General features: G+C 42.8%; 1 protein-coding gene across 1 annotated transcript in view; it reads left to right on the top strand.

The window, feature by feature from the left end:
- celsr1a (cadherin EGF LAG seven-pass G-type receptor 1a) overlaps window positions 1-23738 on the top strand; it is an 85419-nt gene that overhangs the window by 3660 nt on the left and 58021 nt on the right. The window lies entirely within an intron of this gene.

Here is a 23738-nt window from a genome sequence, read left to right as displayed (position 1 = left end):
TTCCTTATTTCCAAGCTGTTTATTCTGTTAGGAAATTCTCTCTTTTTATGTCAGTGACTTGTGCAGCAAGGTGATAAAATGTGTTAAAGGCAAAAATTTGAGTCACCACGTGTGATGCATCATCACTCTTCAGAGTCAATATAGAATCTACTGTTAAATAGAGACAGAGTGCAGGTTTCGGCTGTGGTGTTGACTGTATGTTCAGTGAGTGTTTGCTGCAGGCTCTCTGCAGGATCCGGTTGTGCTGCTTTTGTGCCATTTGGGTGATAAATGTATTGTGTGCAAGTGGTTGGTTGAGGTAATAAAAAAAGTGCTATTAGCAGGGGCACCCTGATAACTGAGCAGCTTTGTTGTTGCAGATCTGTGGGTTTCTGTCACAAGCTTGGAGCACACACTTGCATATAGTGCAGGCAAATAGGCTGCACTCTTTGAAGTGGGTGAAGGCCTTGTGTAGGTGTGCTGCAGGAAGATTTATGAACATCTTGTGGCAAGATGTCTCCCTTAGGATTTCCTCAGAATAACTTTTTCTAACACAAACCGCAATTTCGAACAAAAGGGAGGTTTTTAATCTAGAGTTTTGTTTTCGGGTTACTTATTGTAACATGGGTTAAGATTGCAGTGATTATTGTGTTTTCATGTTACAAGGTCATGCAGAAAAAAAATGCTTTTTTCCCCCACTACAGAAGTAGACTTTGTTCTTTCAAGTTAAAGATTAGACCAATGCAAACACTGAACATTCACACCTAAACTGGCAGGGTAACTGCTACAGTCAAGCACACACACGCACACACACACACACACGCACACAAGAAACCACAGTGACATTAATCAGGCAGTTGAACAGCCATGATAACTCTAATACCCTGGCAGAATAACTACCCTGTCACCTATTGACAGCTGGTTGCTCAACCTTCTTTCTTTCTTTCTCTTCCTTGTTCTTTTCTCATTCTCTAGCTCTCTCCGTCAGTTGATCTCCTAAAGCACATTAACCCCTGATTGGGCAAACAGCCCAACACATCTCTCTCTCTGTCATCCAATCAATTTAAACTAAGGAAGGCCAGCACATTACACATACAGTAGGAATATAAATGAGCTCCGATGGACCAGGATGCACTGGGGCATGCCAACATTCCCAGTGTAAAATCGAATCATGTTTGCGGTTATTTTAACTTTAGGCTCTCCGTCATTTTGACGGCTAGGAATAATTGTCAAAACCCTTGAAAGCAAAAACGCCTTTTTTGTCAATCTGAATATTTTTCTTTTATCATTTAATTTCAGGGGCATTTCCCCCTTGGACAGCCATATAGTAGTTCTAGAGCTGGACTTTAACCTTCATTGTTATACACCATGGTTCATCGTGCAGTGGAAGGTTTCCCCCAGATGTCACCCCTATTTTCTCAAACAGTTTTTTTTCTTAAAGGACTTGTGCCCTGTCTTTATCTTGGACAAAAGACAGACTGCTTTATGGCCGTTATAGACGACCCGTGGAGCGTCCGAGGAGGCGGCCACTGACCACAATAGTTACCGGCCTTGCCGACCTCATTCACTGCCCCTGCATTCGTGTTTGTCCATAACAGCTGACAGCTCTTGCGGTAGCCCAGACAACAGTGACCTCATGATGGTCCCAAAGGGGATTGGACCCCTTCATTACTTGTACCCATGTGCACACACACACACACACACACACACACACACACACACACACACACACACACACACACACACACACACACACACACACACGCACACGCACACAAACAAATATAAGTAAGCACATGTTCTTACACAATTAAACAGATGCACATAGTCCAAAACCCCCTCCCACCCTTTTTTTGGGTGGCTCACACTGATGTCAAGTGTTAGGTAACCATTACCACTCATGTCTCGACCTTTCAACCCCGGGCTCTTGGGAGAGGAAGGCCTGAGGGGATTGGTGAGCTAATAGCACTTTAACAAGAGAGACAAGTCTTTGATTGTTTCTCTGGCTCGAACGGTCTCCCATATTCTCTGTTGGCTTGTTTAGTTTTAATTGCGTGGTTGTTGTTGTTGTTATCTTTTCTCATTTACATGCCCATGTAGGGGCCCGAGTAGAACCAGGACCAAATAATACTCCAACTTTACTTTAGAGTCTAGCTTTACATCCAAAGATCTTGAATCTGAATATGTTTTATTCCTGGAGGATCCGAGTTATCAGCTCATTATGTCTGCTCACATCAGCATTGACATCCTCTGTCCATGAGTGATGAGATTGATCGGAGTGCATTAGCTCTGTCTTGCCTACGTACTTAACCCTGATTAATATTCCTGATCAATTGAACAAAAGACTATTGATGTTTTTGCCACTGAGCATTGATTCGTCTTTACTTTGGAGGACATTATTTTCCTAACATCCTCCTAATCAAGGCTCTTCCCCTAACCTGTCTAACAAATGCACAGGTGCTTTTATTGTGGCGAACAGAAGGCCTGGGAATGTTGCTGAAACACAAGAATGCCCTGATAGCTCTCCCGAGATACACTCGCTTTACACACTCTGCTAGCCACAACACTATCTGTCCTCGACCCCTCTCCCCCTGTGTGTGTGTGTGTGTGTGTGTGTGTGTGTGTGTGTGTGTGTGTGTGTGTGTGTGTGTGTGTGTGTGTGTGTGTGTGTGTGTGTGTGTGTGTGTGTGTGTGTGTGTGTGTGTGTGTGTGTGTGTGTGTGTGAGAGAGACGGTAGCTCTGTGGCTCAATAGCTAAGAGCTATGTGTTCTCATTGTAAGAGCTCTTATCTTAGCTTGTCAAATTTCACTTAAAACCTTTCTCTCTCTTTTCCAATAGGTGAGTATCTGTCAATATCTATAGTATTTCAGCGTAGTGCGCCTTCATCCTTGCTTTCTCTTCTGTATTTTAAACTCTTGTGACGTCACTGAGCCCTATCCAGTCAGTGACAAGTCTTTCATTTCTTACAAATCAAAGCCAACCTGCAGGAAACCCTTGAATCACCATTTCACCAATTTGTTATTGTAGTTGCTACACAGTTAGACTCTTAGACCAGCTGGTTGATTTCCAGAATTGACAGTCAGACCCATTATCTAAAGCCAAGATTCACCAGCATTTGGCTGGCTTGTGTTTGTTAATATGCCTCGGCTGTCAACTGTCTAGATAATTAGTGATTAAGCTTATTCATCCGTGTAATCGCCACATTCTTTTATCAGCTCCAACCAAACTTGCTGCTTCCTGATACGCAGTAAGCATCGCCTAATTTGCACTGGAGTTTTTTCTGTCATTCCAGGAAACATCTACCTGATAGGTGGGGTTCACAACAGCCAAACTCAAAGCTTGCACCGACTGGCTATAGGTGGAGTCGCGTTATATCATTCAGGGATACAGCATAGCAGATTCCAGTTTAAACGATTAGGCATGATTGATGCTATATCGTCTTTTTCCACTTTGGCTCTGATCTTTTTCCTTTCTCTCGGTGAGCGGGACAGCATGCCGATACACGCACTCACACACACAGACTGACAAACACAAACACACACACACACACACACACACACACACACACACACACACACACACACACACACACACACACACACACACACACACACACACACACACCCCTCCAGCCTGTCCTCCCCTCTCTTCCCCCATGGGGATTTTTTTTTTTTTTTTTTCTTTCATGCCTTTGGTTTGGCTCTTAATCTCATTCGAGGAGTTGCATAGCTCAGCTTTTTAACATTTCTGTTCTGGTCCGCCCACCCCCTCCAACACACACTCTCTCTTCTTCCTCCTCCCTCTCTCCATACACATAATTAGATTCCTACTGTGACACAAGAGCTTTAGCTTGTTGCCTATTTTATGCGTGTACTCACTGACCTTCCACTTAAAGACATTCCTGTGAAAAAACACTTTATTTATAAGGAAAGACAAGTGTAGTTTTTCTTTATTGTGAGGCGCAGTTGCTCTTGGTCCAATACACCATGGAGTATTGGCCATAATGCATTGCTCTGTGTATGAATATTGTGGCTATTCATTCATTCTCTCTTGCCACATCTTCATCACCTGATCCAGCAAGTAATCTTCCTCTGTTCCGCATCCATACCTTGTCCTTGGCATTCTTTTGGTTTCAAATCATTATTTGGCCATGATCAGGAATGCACATTGTGAAAGAAAAATTACTTCCACTGTGAGTCAAGGGCTAATCATCCTCCTGTCAGACTTCTGTTCCCTTTTTTACCGTCTTATCCCCAGGTAACCGTGATGCACTTGATGTTCCGACAAGCGAGAAGCGACTCCTCACTTGAGCCCGGGCGTGGTGTTGATGACACACGTGACCTCTCACTTGTGCGATCAAAGCAGGACATGGGGTTTTACACACATGCTCAGCGGTGAGAAATGACCCTGAACTCTTCTACACATGATTTATGACCTCCCAACCTGATGGATGGGGCAGAGAAGGCATGTGTGGAAGAGAGATCTTGTCTATTTTGCTCTGAGATGTCAGTATTCCTTAGTTGCTTAAGTCAAAATCAACAGATGTAAAGTGGAATAACCACAAGCATGTGTGTGGCAAAGTGGTTTTCAAACAGCTGCAGTATGCATGGATGGAGCCTGTGTGCTTCGGTCCTGTCTGCAGCAGCTCATATGTTTTCCTGCTGTATGTGTGTGAGATATGCTGCCATTCCCAGGCTTGGTACTCTCAGTAACTGATATTGGGAGATCCCATTCATTCCTAAGATATCGCACACTCCTGGCTTTAAGCTGTGCCCCTCTCTTCACATTCCCCTCTGCTCCTATCTCACTGCTCTTTCCTCTCACCCTCTAACTCATTGTCTTCCCCCATGTCTTCTCGGTCTTCCTTTGTCTCCTTGCACTTTTCTAAAGAACGCACCCATTTCTTTACCATGTGCCTCGGAGAGGGTTTTGCCATTTCTGCCGCGTGGTTGTCGAAGCTAAATCTGTCCCGATTGGTTACAGAAACTTATTAGATTACTGTCCTTCTCACTTTCTCTATCTGTCCACATGCCTGTCTGCTTCTGTGCCTGTAAATCTTTTTTGCATGCATGCACATCCGAAGACGGAGCGGAGAACATGTGCAGGTGTGATAACGTCTCCATGTCTCTGTTTGTGTGTTCAATGAGCGAGAAAGGAATAATCCCATTCATGCTTTATCTCGTACATCCACCGTGGGCTTTAATGTTTAGGTCCTTGTGTGCATGTGTGCCTCCGGGCTAGAGACTGGAGTTTGAAGTGTAAATACCAGGAGGATCAGGACTGGTCACTGTTTGACTCCACTGATGTCTGAACACTCAATTACAGGTTAGAGAGAGGAGGGATGTTTAAGGATCCAAGGCTGTCTGCTGATGCCGTCACTGCCTGTGAGAAGGAATGGGTGATTGTGGGATAGGTTGAGGGCAAACTGCTCCCTTTAGATCGCAGGGAAAATGACTTTGTTTGACAAGAAAGATGCTAGAAGAAGGTTTCATTTTTTAATGTTTTTATCGGGGTCAGATGGTAGTTTCAAACCTATGTTTTACTGTTTGTTTGGCATTGTCTGAATCTCCCAAATCTGTTCACCTGAGGCTACCTAAGTACCATCTTTCCTTCCACACTCTTAATCCATATGCTGCTTTTATCAAGATCGGTGTTTTGCTTCCAGCAGGAAATCTCTCTGAGCACCATGCTTGTTCCCGTCATTCGGCCTAGAGAGCGAGGTGTCTTCCCAGCATGCAAGTGTGTGTGCGTGCTGTGGGGGGTTGTTTGTTTGCAAACACCCATGTTTTGTGTCCGGGTTGAGCAAGGTAGAAGTGGTGGTATTCAGAGGGAGGTTGTTCCTTTGTTTTTTCCTTTTGATGTGTTAATATACGTGGGATTTTTTTGCATTAAATTTGAGTGTATAAATGCGTATATAATATATGAGTTTGTGTGTTATTTAGTGCTAAAGGCCTTCATCTGGTTTGCCACACAGATGCCACACACCCTCTCTCTCTTTCTCTCTCTCACACACACACACACACACACACACACACACACACACACACACACACACACACACACACACACACACACACACACACACACACACACACACACACACACATGCAGGGTTATCTCTCGTTTACATGCTGCAGGACAGTGATTTCACCACTCAAACTCCAACAGGTTTTGGGTAGTGGAGGGGTCGTGTTTGATTGTAACTCGACACACCTCTCTCAGTCCCTTTCCTTTTCATTCTCCCTCACTCAGACGACACAGTACCCCCCTTTGTCCCCCTCGCCGAGGCTGCATGAGAGCATCGCGGCTTGCCGGCGGCTCACAAGTGTGACATTACATGCGTCACGATGCGCAGTGACCAGCTGCAGGAATGTTAAGTGGTGGTGAGGTGGGGGGGCTGAGAGTGTATACAGTACTATCTAGGCAGAGTGAATGACAGCTGTGACAGCGAAGGAGAAGGAGGAAAAAGAAGAGGAGAAAGAGGAGATGATAGGGGGACGGTTGGAGCCTCCCTGTTCACATAATTGTGGCTCGTATCTGATTTTGTGGGATATGTTTGTAGGAGCCTGCATGATGAACTGACTATGAAGTCTAAAGATTGATTTACAGAGTACGAATAACAAAAGACTTCATCTTAATCTACCTGTTTGTCTTATTTATCTTTCTAAGCTTTAGGCTTCGACACTTGGCCCTGCCAAGCCTCTCTGATGCCAAGTTATGACAACAGTCTCATGTTAATGACGTGACATTTACTTGTTGTCACAGCAACATGGCCAAATTTAGATCTGAGCGTTCAAATGTCATGTGTAGGTTGCATGCCATGCGGTCAGATTGTTTACTGATATACCGAATCTACTTAAGTGGTGAACTGAAGTCATGTGACTGCGTCAACACATGAAGCCTAATTTTCAGAATCCGTTTCTATGTCTCACTGGTTACTTTAAAAACACACTTTGCCCTTTAGCTGCATAATTAACTTTTCAACTGTTAGAAATCAGACTTTAGCCTCAGGTGTCCAGGCTGTTCTTCAGACTAGACCGAAGGCAGAAAGAAGCCAAGTGTTCATCATCCGGATCTCAACAATGATGGACAACCGTCCTGAGGAGCTGAGGCCTGTTAACTTGGTGCAGTCTTGTAGAACTATTCTTAAAAAAACACAGATTAGGAACATCAAAGATTTAAGAGCACCTTTTAATCCATGGTAGAAAGCAATCAGCAGCTGTTCTTCAGAGCATTGTACCATGTGCTAGAAGCAATGGAAAAATGTCAACTTTCTGCCTATTACAAAAAAAAAATCAGATACTTTGCTGTTTGGTGTGTACCCTGCAACCTCTGCTCTAATCCTTCCCTATGTCTTCCCTTACTTCGGCCACGAACTGTAACTTCATATCTCAGCAATAACTAAGGACCAACCCTTGCTCACTGTGCATTAGTCCTACATGTAATGCACTGGGCTACGATCCTCCCAGCTATTAAGACTTGGCATTGCCACTGACAATGCAGGTATTAGGATGAAATGTCAAACGGCTTAAATGGATTGAGTTCACTGGCACAAACAGACCCAGTATCTGTTCAACGTTTAAATCCCGTTGCCTAATCCAGACCTAAACAAAAACGATGCCCTTCTTTGGAAATGTTCTTTTGACAAAAATGATTTCGAAAAATAGGTTAAAGTAGATTAGAAAAAGTTTTTGAGTTAAGAGTTTGGATGAAAACATTTCTGTTAATGGGTTTCCTGAAAACTGACACCATCTCATAATTTTCCTTCCTTATAAACTTGATTTAGACTTAATGCCAGATTGTGTTCACAGAGGTGTCAGTTTTTAGTCATTCCCCCTTTAGCGACAGCCACAGAAGGAGCTGGTGACAGGTGTAATCCTGACAGTTAATAGCTTGTGTGTGGGAACTTGTTAATGCACGCTTGGCACTCAAATTGTTGCCTCTTTGTGTCTAACTATCTGTCATACAAAACTCCACTTTCCCCAAATTTTCGATTAAATCACAATCGTGCGTAGATTACAGGTGGTGTTGATGCATCTATGGATCCTGTGTAGATGTATTACTGAAGTGGCTGGCAGCATGATAGACAGCCATGCTAGCAGTCTAATTACGAAGCACTTCAATATACACAGGTTTCTATTTCCTACCTGAGGATTGGGCAAAACCAACCTCTCCTCGTTAGCTGTGTGCTCTCCAGATTTTTTAGGGCGAGGTTGATTTTAGTGCACATTTTAATACTATTGGATGGGTTGTTATGAAATTTGGTACACACATCTGTGTTTTTCAAATTTTTATTAATCTGATACTTTGATTTATGACTAAATACCTGCAAAACTGATGACATTTTTGTCATCCTTAGCTGTTACTTTGTCTTCAGTACTTATTAGCAAATTTGAGCATGCTAATACACAAATCTAAGGAAGTAAACATTGAAAGCCCACCTGCTAAACATCAGTAGCGTGGCCGTAGACTCAAAGTCTTGTTGGGTCTACTGAGCTTTTTATTTGCAGAATGAATGCTACTTGTTTACTGTTCGCATTTATGACTCTGTTGAACCCCGGAAGGAAACTTTTTTTACCGCTCTGGGGAAGTCAAGCGCAAAAGGTTTTAATGTCTTGCTCAGGGGCACTTCAGTGGCCTGGATGTTTACTGTCATGAGGGTATTTGAACCCTGACAGAGGAAAACTTTGGGAATAACCTTACCCCCCCTTTTCCTCCAACGTGTCAGTCACAACTGCTGTCATCACGAGTGTCACCTTACAACCTTGTGACATCTTCTGTTCTGCTCTGACAGCACCTTTCTTTTGTCAGCTTTAAGGGGAAATATGTGTGCGCACAGTATGCACTTATTATGCATTATCACACACATATAAGAGCACATGGAGCCTCAGAAGCAAAGCGAACACCACACCCAGGGTCACACTTGGCTCCTACGGGCGGAGCGGCTTAGGCCTCTGTAAGCATTTCAAAGGATCAGACTAAGGCGTGCGGATTGCAGCTTTGTATGATTTCTCCAACACCTCCAGGCCTCGTCTTTTAACAGAGAGGGAGAGACCGATACGTAGATGAAGACAGAAGGAGCTCCGAGGTGTATTGGGTTTGCTCTGCCTTTTGATAGGGCGTCAAGACGCTTCTTTGAACTGAGACATCCTCCTGTTACATTTTGGATGGGGAACACATACATCTACACACAAAAACACCTCAATAACCGGTACATTATCATGCATTTTCACTTGCACTTGCACATGGACATGAAGTCGCCCATCTATTTGTCACACATGATCCAGATCACACACACAAGCCGTGGACTTTTCATACAGCCGACCTCTTCCCCCGGAGTGTTAAGGCCGAGTTTCACACAAAGATCCCTTCCACCTTTTATACGGCACACAAAAAAACTGCCTCACCCGCCCAAAATGTCTTCAGTTACACGTGTATCAAAGTAACGGCTGCTTCATCTTCCAGGAACCCGCTTTTACAGAGTGCAACTTACAAATGTGCTCAAAAGGTCCTGGTGAATGTTTTTGGGGGGCTTATTGTCACATTAACATCAAATTCTGCAGGGTTTCCATGAAGCACGTTTTTTTTTCTGCATGATACGTCCAACATGTTCTGCTTGACTTGATGTGATAACTGTGATTAGATACTGTAATTTATAATTTTGTAAGCTACTTATACAAGTTTGTGCAAGTTTTTGTGTGTGTGCTGAGGGGATGCAGCATTTTGAACTCTTAAATGGAGATTTTGTCTGTTATCATTTATAATCTAATAGCAGTTTTTTAACATACGATAAATTGTTTATCCTTTGTTATTATGATGTAGGTATAGCAGCATGATTCTCTACCCTTTTCACAAAAATAAGGTTTTAGATGATCCACAATATAATCCAAACAATCCTGCCATTTATAGTAGTAGTAATAGTAGTTAATAGTAATTAACTTAATAAGTCTGTATGTGCTAAGAAAAACTGGACACGATGCCTTCCTTATCTTCATCACTGTTGAAAGATGTCTAGCAGCACTCCTGACACCTCTGTTATTGGGCAGGACCAGGACTCATAATGCCTCTCTCTGTCTCCGATCATCCCATGTGATGTTTTGAAAATGACAAACGTGCTGCCGTCTACCTTCAGCAGCGCCTTATTAAATCACATCCTGGCTTACAGTGAGGAGCTGTTTGTCTGTGTGCATGAGTTAGTGAGTGTAGGAGATCAAGTGAATGTGAAGGAATCAGCTCCTACTCATTCCTGATGTCTCCTCGGTGATTAAAGCCGTGAGGAGTAAACTTTCCGACTGGGCGTTGAAAAAACAAAAATATTGGCCAAAGATGCTCCTGTGCTGCTTTAGAGAAAATAACTTCTCTGACCTCTGAGACCTCCACTTGACTTTGTGTCAATAGTAATGCACTGCAACAAAGTGACAGTACCTCTGCTAGTACTAGTGCGTTAGAGACTAATGGAGATGCTCACTGCCTGACCACAGACACTTCTCACGGCACTCTGACAGGCTGCTGAGCAAATTAGGATCCTCTAAAATGCTGCCGGCATTGATTTTCCATGTTGATTAAGCTCAGTGGATAATTTAGCCATCCGTTCTTAATAGACTCTTTACACTGCTTTAATGCTTGTAGATGAACCGCTGTTGTCACTCAGTGCAACAAGGCAAGACTGGCCCAAGTTACTTTAGGGAAGAAATGTGAAGTTATTGCATGTACTGTTTAGGTTCAGTCATTACTTGGCTACAAGGAAAAAGACACATTTACATCTCAGTCTTGTAATGGTGAAGGAATAGTATTCCATATTCTCTGAATCACATCAAACAGCACTGGGGGTCCTGGCGCAGGGACAGGACCAGTCGAGCCCCCGGTTTAACGTCTGCTTTCTGTCAGGCTGAAAAAAATGACCCGATGAGACAGCGCAGGTTCAGGAGTCGTGACCTCTGATTACGGTCACTTCACCTTTGGCCCCCCCAGGTCACACAGACAAAGTGGAAGGCTCCATTGTCTTATCTGAGTAAACCTCCACGTACTGCAGGGTCATCTGGACAGTCAATCCGCTTACCTTCTGTGTGTCACAGATAACATTTGTCTTTCTCGGGAAACCTGGACGGAGACAGACCCCGTTTCAGATCTGGAATAAGTTAACATGGCAGGTTTCATACGTCCTTTAAAGTCATGGTTTTTAGTCACTCAGACATGGTTATCTGGGACTTGACTAATAATTATTTTTTGTTTATATTATTGACGTTTAAATTACAGACCGGAGAATCCACTAACATGATAACACGTTTAGTTATTATTCTTGTTAAACTCCTATTCGCTCACATGCTGTAACACGTTTGCTTGATATTCACAATGATGTCCAGGCAGAATGAAAATAATCTAAAACAGGGGGGGGGCATAATACATTTTGTCCTGACGAAGATATTACTAGCACTGAAAAGGTGTCTATTTACATAAGAGTTGTGTGTCGAGTTGTGTGTCGAGTTAGTGTTCGCTATCTTCGTTATCTCACAAAGCTAATATTTGCCTATTCATTCAGCGTGCAATATTCCCATTTATAATTGTTTACTGTACTGTTTAATACATAGTTATCATCATTCGTTCATTAATAACAGATACTGGCGGAGAAACCAAAGTAGGTGAAAATACATTTCAGTCTGCGGTGACCGCACCCACAGACCGTCAGAAGTTTAAAGAGCTGACAGTCAAGAGTCAGGCCTTCATTTGCCTGTTTTCTTCCAGTTCCCTATCCTGTTCCTCCTCTGTGTCCTCCTATATTACAATACAGTACTCTTACTGATAAGCTCCTTTAACATGAAAGGCTCAGGTGAGGAAAAGGCTCGGTTTTAACATGTCAAAAGTGTGTCTGTGTGTGTCTTCAAATGCTGATGGCCTTCTCTACAGCTAGCTCTCACCCCAGCCAGCAGCTTTGTCTTGTTTGTGTGAAGTGATTGTCTCAACGTGTCAAGAGTCACACGGGTTACAATGGGCTCACAGGACGAGGCATTTCAATATGGAGGTTCAACGGGAACCTTTTATTACAGAGATCAGAGGAATGTTGAGTACTATTAAGCACATTTTCTTGAGGCAGAAGTGGTTTGTGATAGTGAAAATACTGTTTTTAAACCTCCTTTTCCCCCCTGCCGTTAGCTTTTAGATGTTTCCTCACATTCTTGGAGTATGCATGGTCACCTAGGTGCAATACATAAGTGAAAATTGGAGCCTTACTGTGTGCAAGCTATTTTTTAATCCCATTTTTCAAAACTTTCAGTGGTTAGTTGGTCTTTACAAGCCTTCAGTAAAGTCTGTGGTCCTATATTGTGAGCTCCTGTTGCTGATGGTTTTCCCAGAATCAGGAGTCCCAAATTTCTGGAGGCCCCTCTGTCATATATTCGACATGGATCCTGAGTGCCTCATGTTTTGCATTAGACTGGGTTCTCAGGTATTCTGTCGTTGGTGTTTATAGTCCCCTGCCATACATCTGATACCGCATGTGGGTTGTGGACCGGGTGGGGGGGACAAAGCTGTGATGCCGCGGGGCCCAAGAGAAGCCCCGCCGAGCTCAGCCATGTGTGTGATGTGAGGAATGAGTTGGTTCAGCTCCAGAGTCTGCTGCTTACAGTTTAACTTACTGAGGGTCTCCAAGGGCCGACAGCTGGCTCCCCATGCCTGGCATACTGCTGCTCTCAAACACATTCATCACCACATAGACACACACCTATACACATATACATTCCTTGGGTGATATTTGTATTTCATCAAACGAGATTCTTCGGAATCTGCAGAGTCGTATGTGCTGAGAGGACAAACGGATATGAGTTAAGGCCTGTCAGTCTTGTAAGACAGCATGTAAGACAGCAAAATGAGAGAGGTTAGCTGTGGTTAGTTGTGGTTTGGCTTCGGGGTAACATGGTTCGCAGCTGGGATGATATACCTTTTGCCACACACACACACTCACGTGTACATGTATAAACAGTCAGCCTTTTTATTCCCTTCCATACCTGCTCTCTGTAGTCACTCAGTCAGTGGGGGGCTGATAAAGTGGAAATAGACTATTATTACTAAAGCGATGACAGCAGCCGTGGCTGGCATACTTCTGGCATTGCGTAAGTGGAGCCTGTATTGCACGCAAATACTTTTACACTTTTTATTCCCCATCAATATCTCCCTTATTCACTCCCTCCATGGCTGTTTCACACGTTGTGAAGTGTGAATTTTAAACTCCTACTTGCTCACAGACAACTATCTGAAAAGAGTTTGCAAGAACTAAGTTTGCAAGAACTAAGTTTGCAAGAAGCAAAACAGTGACTTTTTAGCCATGTTAGTTTGTTATCTTTCTGGGTGTCAATGCCGGGTTGACTGTTGGTTGCTGGGTTGGTCCACTGTTCTGGTCTTTTACCATCAATGGGATGGAACGCCATGACATTTTGTACAGATATTCATAGTCCCCAGAGGATGAATCCTGCTTTAATTTCTCCAATCCTTTAGTTTATGACCAAATGTCTGTAAAACTAATTCCATTTCCATCAGCCTCAGCTGGACTTTGTGTTTAGTGTTTATTAGCACATGTAAGCATTCTTAACTAAGAATTTTACCATGATAAACATTCTACCTGCATAACATCACTAACTGACATACACACACACACACACACACATACAACTACACACTCCTATTTTCTACAACTGTTCAAAGATCATTCCCTCTCTCTTTTTCTTTTGAAGAAACTATAGACCTCCAACCTTGATTAATCCACATCTGCTGAGGTGGAACAGATGCAGGATCAATAGAGAACACACACATTCTCTTTCTGACACACATACACACACTTGTGTGGGTGCCTTACTAGAAGTCACATCTCTTCCTACTTAAAAGCCTCCACATTCCAGCCTCCACCACAGGAATGACTTCACCTGCGAGCAAAACCAAGAAACATCTTTATAATTTGACTTCACTATAAGTGTGTGTGCATGTGCATTAGTGCTTGTGCACATACATGCAGTGTGGTTTGACCTTCAAGTACACACTCTCATTAAATGGAGCTAATGCCCTGTAGAAATGTCTGAGGCGCCCACTACAAAATTGACACCCTCCCTCTCGTGTCAGCAGTATTCACACACACAAACACAGCCAGAGGAGCTTATGGCCCTTCATCTCATCATTATAGTATATATAGTGACCCTGCTCTTCCTGTCTTTCCCATTCTCCATGAAAGCATCAAAACATGTCATAACACAACTCCAAAACTTCAATAACCATTTTTTTTGGAAGAGCAGAAATATTCAGTATTAGTGACTGATTGACATGAAGTGCTGAGATTGTAATTTGTGAGCCCATTCAAATGAGTCTCTCTGGGGGTTCGACTAAAGAGCTGTGTGATGTCAGGGCGTGTACCTGCAGGTTGAGTTGAAGTCATAATTTACTGTTTCCCCGCCCTGATAAATCCCCCTGTATGAGAGGAGGGACGGGGCGAGAGAGCAGCAGGAGGAAGAGGGAGAATGAGGGCGAACGAGTAATTTAAGGTGACTAGAATAAAGTTGTCTTCCCGCATTGCAGCTTGTGTAATCTGTGATTTTGAATCATACATAACTAAGATGTAGTTGTTGGTTTGTTAACAGTGACTAGCCTTTAAGATGTCTACTATTAGTAGAGAGACTAGTTAACTGTGTGATAACAATAAAATGTTCAGGGAAAAGGATTTCCTTTTGTAACATGGAATCTGAAGATATCCTTACAGTAAGAAGCTATAATTAGCTACACTACGCGATGACAGTAATTGCTACCTTATTTTCAGTGAGGAATGCTGTCAATTTGTCAGCGTCAGTGATAACTAGTGGGACCACCCATGCCAAAAAGTGTCTGACAAACTACTGTCAAATTGGGATGGACAGTAAAGTTTTCTGAATTGGAGTTGTTCAGTAATGTTCCTGCAGAGTAGCCAAGAATTACATAGTGATAGTGATAGGGTCACACACAAGCCCTGTGTTTGATGCAGGATAATAAACTTGTCGGACTTGTGGGTAAATCATTCAAACCAGCATCTGCTATGATAACTTTTTAAAACGAAGAAAAGGGGTTAGTATGGGGAAGGCCGGATTGGCAACAAGAAAATTCTGAACAGGAACAATTATCTCTGAGAAAGAAAAGAAGGTAACAAGATGTTGCTTCCATGTAGCCTCGACTGACCACTATGACTTGTTGAGAATTAATAACCGAAAAACGCTTTAAATAAGCGTCATTGCCTGATTTAGAAACTGAAATGTAGAGGTGGGGAGATTCTCTGTAAAGAAACTGACAAGTTGAAAGAAACTGATCCGTCTCACTGCCTCCCTCCTTTTCTTTCCTGAAGCTGACTCATTATCACACACCATTCTTGTCAGCCGTGTCACCGAGCACAATACATTGACATTTAACTGACCCTCTGGAAGAGGAGGGGAGAGGAGAGGAGAGGAGAGAAAGAAGTAAACAGAGGAGGAGGTGGAAGATATAAGCTGAGAGGATGGAAGTTCTGGCCGTGATAAGAGCTGAAGTAAAGGAGATAGATGAATCTTAAGAGGAAGGGAGTAAAATGAGGTGACTTAGGGAGGAGGGAAGAAAGGAAGGAAAGGGGGAGAGGATAGAGGAAGGCGCTGGGGGGGCATCTCCCCCTTTTTTTTGCCTCACATTCTCTCTTTTTTTGGACTTCAAAGAATCTCCCGGTGAGAAGGAATTATTCCTCTCCGCTCAACCGTACCGCTTTGTTACACCACTGTTTTCTCCACACTAGCCCTCCACCTCTGCAACCCCCATGGTGGCCACATCTACTTACCGCTTCCAAATAGCCCAGTCTTGTAAATGGGATGTTCACGAATCTACTCAAATAGTGTCGCTTTTTATAGCTGATGCATTGAAGGGTTGTCGGTACTTTTTTCTTCTGGTTATGAAAGCAAAGATTCCTACTCTCTCGTTCACTTCTGCATTAGGTTTCTGTGTTATTTTCTCTTTATCAAAAGAAGCCAAACCTTGAGGGATCACTGGGCTCCCTGGAGATTAACATGATGAAGGCTCAACCAGTAAAAACCCAGTAAGGGCCTGTAAAAACCCCGAGACACAAAAACCACATGTGGCTCACAAACAGTCTTTGTGAAATGCACCTGAGCTACCCTCCGTAATCTTCTCTCTACTTTCTTTTTCGGTAACCCAAACAGTGAAGGAGAGAGAGAGAGTGAGGTATTTCAGTTGTGGTTCGTCCAGGCTGCATCAGTAGCGGTGCTGGGCCAGGGGAGGATAGAAACATCAAGAGGTCAGCTGGCAGCCAGCAGCTCCAGGTGGGCTGTGAGCCTGGCTGAGTCTGACCATCTGCGTCTGTATTAGCATGGTTTCAATCTGCTGGCTGGTTTGGGCGGCTGACTAACCGATTGGACTGAACGCATGAATGAATCGGTGAATCTGACTGCTTGGCTGGCTGCCTGATTTAGTGACTGAATGGATTCATGAATGAACTCATTGATTGAGATAATGTTTGGCCGGGTGACCAACTGGCCCGCAGCGTCTGAACAGCTGATATCCTACATATGCGGCTGATACTGTCGGGGGCAATTAGCCAAACATTTGGAGCGCAATCTCAGCTTCCCAAGATATGTAACGCTAATGAACGACACATATATATTTAATGTTTAAGAGCTTGACAAGCATTTTTTCAGTCTTATCCAGTCACTCTTGAGAAGGATAGAACAGAAACAGTTACATCAATTTATTTAAAGGCGATTTGCCACTAACAATAAGAAGTACAACATAGAGAGGTAATGGGGGAATGTGAGCACATTGAATGATCATTGCTGAAAAATGCCAATCATAAATTGGATCAAAAACAGGATTCTATTAAATTAAAATCTTAAGGTTTGTAACTTTAAGGACCACATAAGGCTTGATTTTAGCTACCACATTATTATCACACCGCCTTGTGTGAATCTGGCTACTCGGCATCTTCAGTGCCGTCTTCTGATAATTGTTGGCTTTCTCGTCCTCTGACAGCCTGAAAGTTCCGGCTAATACATTAACAATTTATAGGGTTTCTCTAGACTTCCTGGAGTTGACAGCGAGTCTTAAGAGCAAGCCTCCAGGCCTCAAATACTCGACAGGAGAACAGAGGGCGAGGTGGTTGGGGAGTTTTACCGTGGCTAATTAGGAATGGAAAGTAACAATTATAGCAGCCTACTTTTGTAAAAGTCACTCTATTCTTTGGTGCTTTTTCCTGCCTTGTGGGTTTGACAGCAGACATAAAGTGAGAAATGGCAGGTATTCTTTTCATCCAGTGACTAACCTTGTAACTAGCAGACCTGCCACTTGCTGGGGGGTAGTCTAACAAAAAAAGGGGAGGGGTTATGTGGTTTCCCTCAGAATAGTAACATCAATACTGTTTGAATAAGGAAAAAGTGGAGAACCCAAGGGAATACATAAGCATGAAGTCTATGTTGAATTTATTTTCTTTGCTTTGCTTAACATTTTTTGAATTGTCTCTGCTGGGTCAATGGCATATTACCAGTGTAATGTCAGGGCATTTACTTGAATATAAAAACCTTAATTACCCCAATGCTTCAATTAAGGAACTTTTTTAAGTAATCAGATACTGAAGAAAAATAATGCAAATGACTGATGAGTAATAACTTATTATGGTCCAGTCATAACCGCAATGCAACCACGACTTGTGGTTTAGAACCTATAGTAGCCTTTAATTATATGAATTATTATTATATGTTATTAATATGTAATAGAACTTTAGATTTATCAATGTGTGCAATTTTAGTCTATCATATCATGACACATTTTTGGAATTAATGACTTAATTTAAGTTCTTTTATTTTACTTTTTAAATTCATCAGGCAGTTTACGCTGAGGGAATTGAACAATTGTAGCCTGTTTGTATTGTTTGTAACTATCTTTTAAAAAACACCAATAATCATTCCTTTACTTTTGTCACTTTATTTTGGAAATAAAACAATCCGTTGTTTGTTGGATTAATTGAATGACGGCATATTAATATAAGGATTTGCTTATTTTTATTGTTTTAAATTATAATGAATTGCGTTCTGTAATACTGGTTATAAAAATCATGCTTTTTGAAGATTATTTGTATTATGTCAGTATTAAGCATTAACTGTCCCTTTACCCGAGCGGCCCGTTGCTCCAGTAATAGGTGTAGTTTGGCAGAGTGCCTCTTTAATGCCAGCAGGGGTGGATTCAAGATGGGGGTATTCAGCGGGCATTCAGCAGGTGCCGGTGGGGTATTCAGGGGTGTCGGAAGGGTCAGTGTCTCCAAGCTTTGTCCTCTGAAAACAACCCCACGCCCGCATACATCCACACACTCGAACACACACACACAAACGTCTTGGAGATCTGCCCGAGTCTCTATTTAAGTTGACACAAGCCTGATGGTTTCCCAGGGCGACCTCACCACACCAGACCGCCCCTCCTTTACCCCCACCCTTTTTTTTTACACCCTGCTTTGTTGAAAAGAGCCAATCATGCGCTGGCTGGTAACTAGGCACCCTTTTTATCAGTAACCAGCACCAACAATAACTGCAACCCGACACCTCCTCAGAAGGAAAGACACGGAGGAAAGTAGGCAGTTGGAATGAGGCGGGGAAAGAAGAGGAAAGACAGTCAGAAACCAGTAGAAAAAGTTCAGATTCTTGTTTAAAATATGTTTCTTCTTATTCTCTATATTATATTTTTTGTATTTACACGGATTTCAAGTAGTTGTGTAGCTTTTCGTAAACCAATTTTTACAGTTACATTTTATTATTTTACTACAACAATAAAATGTGTGTAATAGAATTGAATAAAATAAATACATATGTGTGAACGAGAGCCTGGATGAGCGAGGGACGTGAGCAGCTAACAGCAGAGTTGGAGAGAAAGACTGGATCTGGTGTCGATGTAATGGATACTCGGGTCCTATTAGGCCATTCATGGCTGGGTAGCTCTTAAGAGAGCGGTGCGGGCCAACCCGTGAGGAGGCTTTTGATCAGTGTGCCCCCCCACCAAACCAACTATTTGTCCACGGTTAGCTTATCAAACGGGGATCAATGCTAGAGAGAGTGATGGGGAGGAGCGGTGTGTGCATATGTGCATGTTGTGAGGGTGTGTTTAGCGTTTGTATACATTTGTATATGTGTACACACGTGTTTGTTTGTATGGCCAGGTGAGCATGTGAATGCATGTGTTTGTGTCCGAGGACATTGTGTGTGCAGAGCAGCAGTGCTTGACCAACTGTTGACTAGGCTGTGTGTGTGTGTGTGTGTGTGTGTGTGTGTGTGTGTGTGTGTGTGTGTGTGTGTGTGTGTGTGTGTGTGTGTGTGTGTGTGTGTGTGTGTGTGTGTGTGTGTGTGTGTGTGTGTGTGTTTGCATTCCTGGATATAGTTGAGTGATTATCCCCTACGAAACAGAGAATGGCCCATTTGACTCTTCACCCTCTTGTGATCTCTTGAATAAGGACTTTAAAAAGATCTAATAGTGCTAATACTGATCAGACCACACACACACACACCACACACACACACACACACACACACACACACACACACACACACACACACACACACACACACACACACACACACATACAAACACATGCTGAAAGGACTCACCATGGTGATACACACATAGTAGACACCAGTTCTCCTCCAAAAGGTATCAATGTGTATGTAGGTGTTTGTGTGTCTGTCGATCTAAAAATCCTACACATGAACAGTTTTACCTATTGTGTCTCAATGTGAGTCACATGACCCTTACGTCATAAAAACAGGTAGAGGCAGCATAAAAAAGAGGCGTTTACAAATTAGATGGAATTAACACCACTTTCTGATTCATCATGGAAACTGCATGAACTCACTTGCTGATGTGCATACTGATGATGACTGAATGATTTTGTATTTTTTTGTTGTTGAAAAAAGTAGTTTTTCAAAGTAATTTAAATCTCACTTGCATGCTCTTTTTGTGTTTTTTTGCATCCTGTTATTGTGTAAATAGAAAGACTCACTAAAATCCATGAACAGATTGCTTCTATTCTTCATTCTTGACAGTTCCCATAATCATCAGAATAATTCATTCGTAGTTAGAGTGACAGTTCAGCTCAAAATCAAAAATGCTCACGCCCAAAAAATGCATTTGAAGAACTTCACAGCAATGTCCCTTTCCATAAATCATGACCCTGTTACTCCCAAAGATAATCCACAGACCTCCAGAGACCTCTGACAGGTCATAATGATGCTCATTTTTGTCTTTGCATGATGTCAAGGGCTAATGGCTACCTACTCGAGGTGATGACAGTACATGTTCTGACTTGTCATGGAGTTGATCCCTTCTGCCATTTTACATGTCTTTCTTTCCTACTTAAGAGACGTGAAACGAAATATGACATCCGCCTTTTATTAAAAAAGAGAACTACTAAAAACAAACTGTGATGTCTGTTGGAGTTCTTGCTGAAAAGAGGATGACACTTTTACAATTAGACCTTGGAGAGATACTGAATGATTGACTAAAATTGACGTGATAACACATTTCGCGATAGAAGTCCCCAATTAAACCGTCTCTCAATTGTCAGACCAAGAGAGAGAAGCAGTTCCTGAATCTTTTTTTAAGCTCCCGTTAATTTACCTTCAGACTGTGTTGGGTACAAACTGGCTCACATCTTTGCCTAAAAGTGAGATGTTTTCTTTTCTCATCATCTCGTGAAAACAGAGCCAGATAACACCTGTGATATGTAAACTTTTTGAACCTTTAATAAGAAGAAGTGGAGGGCTTTAACCTGATTACCCGTCTCAGGAGGGAGAGGGAAGGCTGACACAGCTAAAAGACTGGAGAGACTAAGAGCAGCTGGATTTAACAGTGTTTTGAAATCAATCATGAAAGCAGTGCTGCAACGAGACTGATTTGATAGTGCATGCGCATTTCGAGAGTTAAGGGGTGCTTGGTAGTGCGCTGTTATGCCTGTGTGTTTTCCAGGCCTGGTGTTGTGCAGCACAAGTGGTGTTATGCCCTGAATTGTTATAATTGAGTTTGTGTGAGCCAAGCAAGCATCGCATGACGTCGCCTGATTTAGTGGACAAAGAAATTTCTGATTAATTTACACAGGTTGGATGGCTTAATGCCCCCCCCCCCCCCTTCACTTACCATTTCTACTTTTCTTTGTCCCGAGGGGATTTTCTCAAGCTTGTTAACGCCATAATGGCATGTTCTCTACCATCTGCTGATTCTATCCTCAGAAGCCTTGTCACAACAACAAACCCGATGCCTTTTCTCCCTCCGTCTCTGCTTTCAATCACATGTCCGAATTTGCACTTCTCTGATCAAGGGTCTCTGTAGTTTCTCTGTGATTAATTACCTTCTTTGGCAATAGTCTAGCAAGCAATGAGCAAACAAGTGCTGTGATACCAGTCAACCCTCAGGCACCAACACAAGCCGAGCGTTCATTTGCACTCGTTTTGCATTGTCTGGCCTCCTCATCCGGGCTCCTTTAGCATTGTCTGGGCAGGAACAGTGCTTCCATTCTTTTCCCCTGCTCTCTCCCAGAGATCCCTAAATGGGACATAGATATTCTAGCCGGGTCGATTCTCGGCCTGGCACTCGATGCCCCCGAGTGCTCCGCTTAAGCACAGCCACTAAGGGCACTTGTGGAGGGCTTGTGAAAGTCCATTCTGCTTAATGGTGAAGGTGGAGGAGAAGTCGATACGCTGGCGCAGGCTTCTGAACTCCCTAGTGGGCCAAGCCAAAGGTTTAACATTATCACAGTGTGTGGACGGTTTGCCTACACCAGATGTGTCTCAACCGTGTATTGTCTGATGGCACAGATATACCTTAATTGTACACAATATAGCTTTATATACTGGCAGTGTCACAGCTTGTGCCTTCACTTATCATTTAGCTGCAAACCAAAACATCTTTTTAGATATCCAGACTATTTTTGACCGACTTAGGGACATAACAGCAGTACTTTTGGCTAGAGCTTTGCAATATAACAATACTATACTGATATCCTGATATGAGAGTAGATATCGTCTTAGATTATGGATATCGTAATATCCTACTATGGCATGAAAAATCCTGGTTTTAAAGGCTGCAATACAGTCAAGTGCTATAAGTTTCTGAACTAACCAGGCTGTTCAAGCTGTTCTGTTCTTTGCCTTTTACAATTAATCAATATATCCGCATGACTGGTGATTAATTATCAAAAATCTCATTGTATAAATATTTTGGAAAAGCACCAATGGTCAACTCTATAATATTGTCGCAATATTGATAACTAGGTATTTGGTCAAAAATATGTGACTGGATTGTCTCCATATTGTGCAGCCTTAGTTTTGGCTTGATGGATCAAATATGGTGTTATGATAAACGTCTCAAAGTAGTCTAACTCTACTCAGTTTTTGCTAAATGATTTGACTCTGCAAGACAACAAGTGAGAACGGATTGAGTCCTGCACCTGAAAGCTGAACCAGTCTGACTGATGATTTTAGGAACTGGCAAACTTTATGAAAAACTATTTGAACAAGATGTGTCCAGAACTGAAAGAGCCAGGCAAGTAGTAGACTTGAATTATCTTTTGTTTCCAGAAAAAGCTTGTGCAGAACATATTTACAACATATTTGGTTTGGAATTTGTGTGACATAAAGGATTCAGCCTCTGGTTCCAGTTTGATCATCGAGCTTCCCTCCCACCTGTTCTCCTAGCTGTTTGATTGTCTCAATCACTGGTCCCGGTTTTGTCAGTGTGTCTGTGTGTAATCCCACCTGTTCTCTGGGATGTTATCCTTCTGACAACTCCGGCTCACCCACCCAAACCTCACCCACAGTCCCTTCCCACTTCTACTACTCACTGCTGGGGTGAAAGGATTCTTTTGTGTGCCTGCTGCCACTTTTTTTGCTCTATGACAGCTTGAAGAGAGAATGAGAGAGAGCTTATCCTACTAGTGTGGTCACTACAGTTGGTGGAGGATGAGGAGGAGAAGAACAGGAGGAAAAGGGAGAAAGGAGGAAAGGTCTTAAAGGCTTATTTGGACCCCCCCTGAGGAGCTGCAAGTGTTGCAGGGAAATAAGACTGCAACAGCTGTGTGTTTATGTGTATATGTGTGTCCAGGCTTGATGATATATGGTCACACATGCACGCACAATTTGCAACTCTGACACAACAGTTAATCAGCCTCCTGAGATATAAAACGGTAGTGAAACACACACACTGCACAACCCTTTATCTGTCTCCCTCAAGTTCTTTATTGCTGAGTTCATTCATACTCACATTGCATATTAAATAACATACAGTATATCATTCCCCTCCTCTCGCCGTCTCTGGCCTTTGTTTCTCTCAACCTTCGCACCAATCTGACCTTTAGGGTGTCTGCATGTCCGTCAAGTTTATCTCCACGTGTCTGTGTGAGTGTTCAAAGCTTAGCCCCGTCTGTCCTCAACGCTTAAATCGGACGGACAGACGGGCATACCTGAGAAAAAAATTACGACCAGCTGTTTGTTGAAGGAGATGAGAGGGATCTTTCGCTGAGTGCTTCCAGATATGAGAGAGTGTGCTCTCACATTTGCATCAGCAGATGAGTGCTGGCGGATAGAGACTCTACAGTGTTGAGTGCGAGCTGACACAGGTTGTAGAGCAGAATCACGACTCTGTCAATTCTTATGTACAGCTGAGATAAAGATGACAGCAAGGTGTTCTTGGCTGTGATTGAACTTGTGCTAGAACCTAAAGGTTTGGTTTTTTTCATCCCTCCGGAA

The sequence above is a fragment of the Anoplopoma fimbria genome, chromosome 23 (assembly GCF_027596085.1).
Source record: "Anoplopoma fimbria isolate UVic2021 breed Golden Eagle Sablefish chromosome 23, Afim_UVic_2022, whole genome shotgun sequence".
In the NCBI taxonomy this organism is placed as follows: Eukaryota; Metazoa; Chordata; class Actinopteri; order Perciformes; family Anoplopomatidae; genus Anoplopoma; species Anoplopoma fimbria.
The sequence above is the reverse complement of the archived record's forward strand: the minus strand, read 5'-3'. Positions and strand labels throughout refer to the sequence as shown.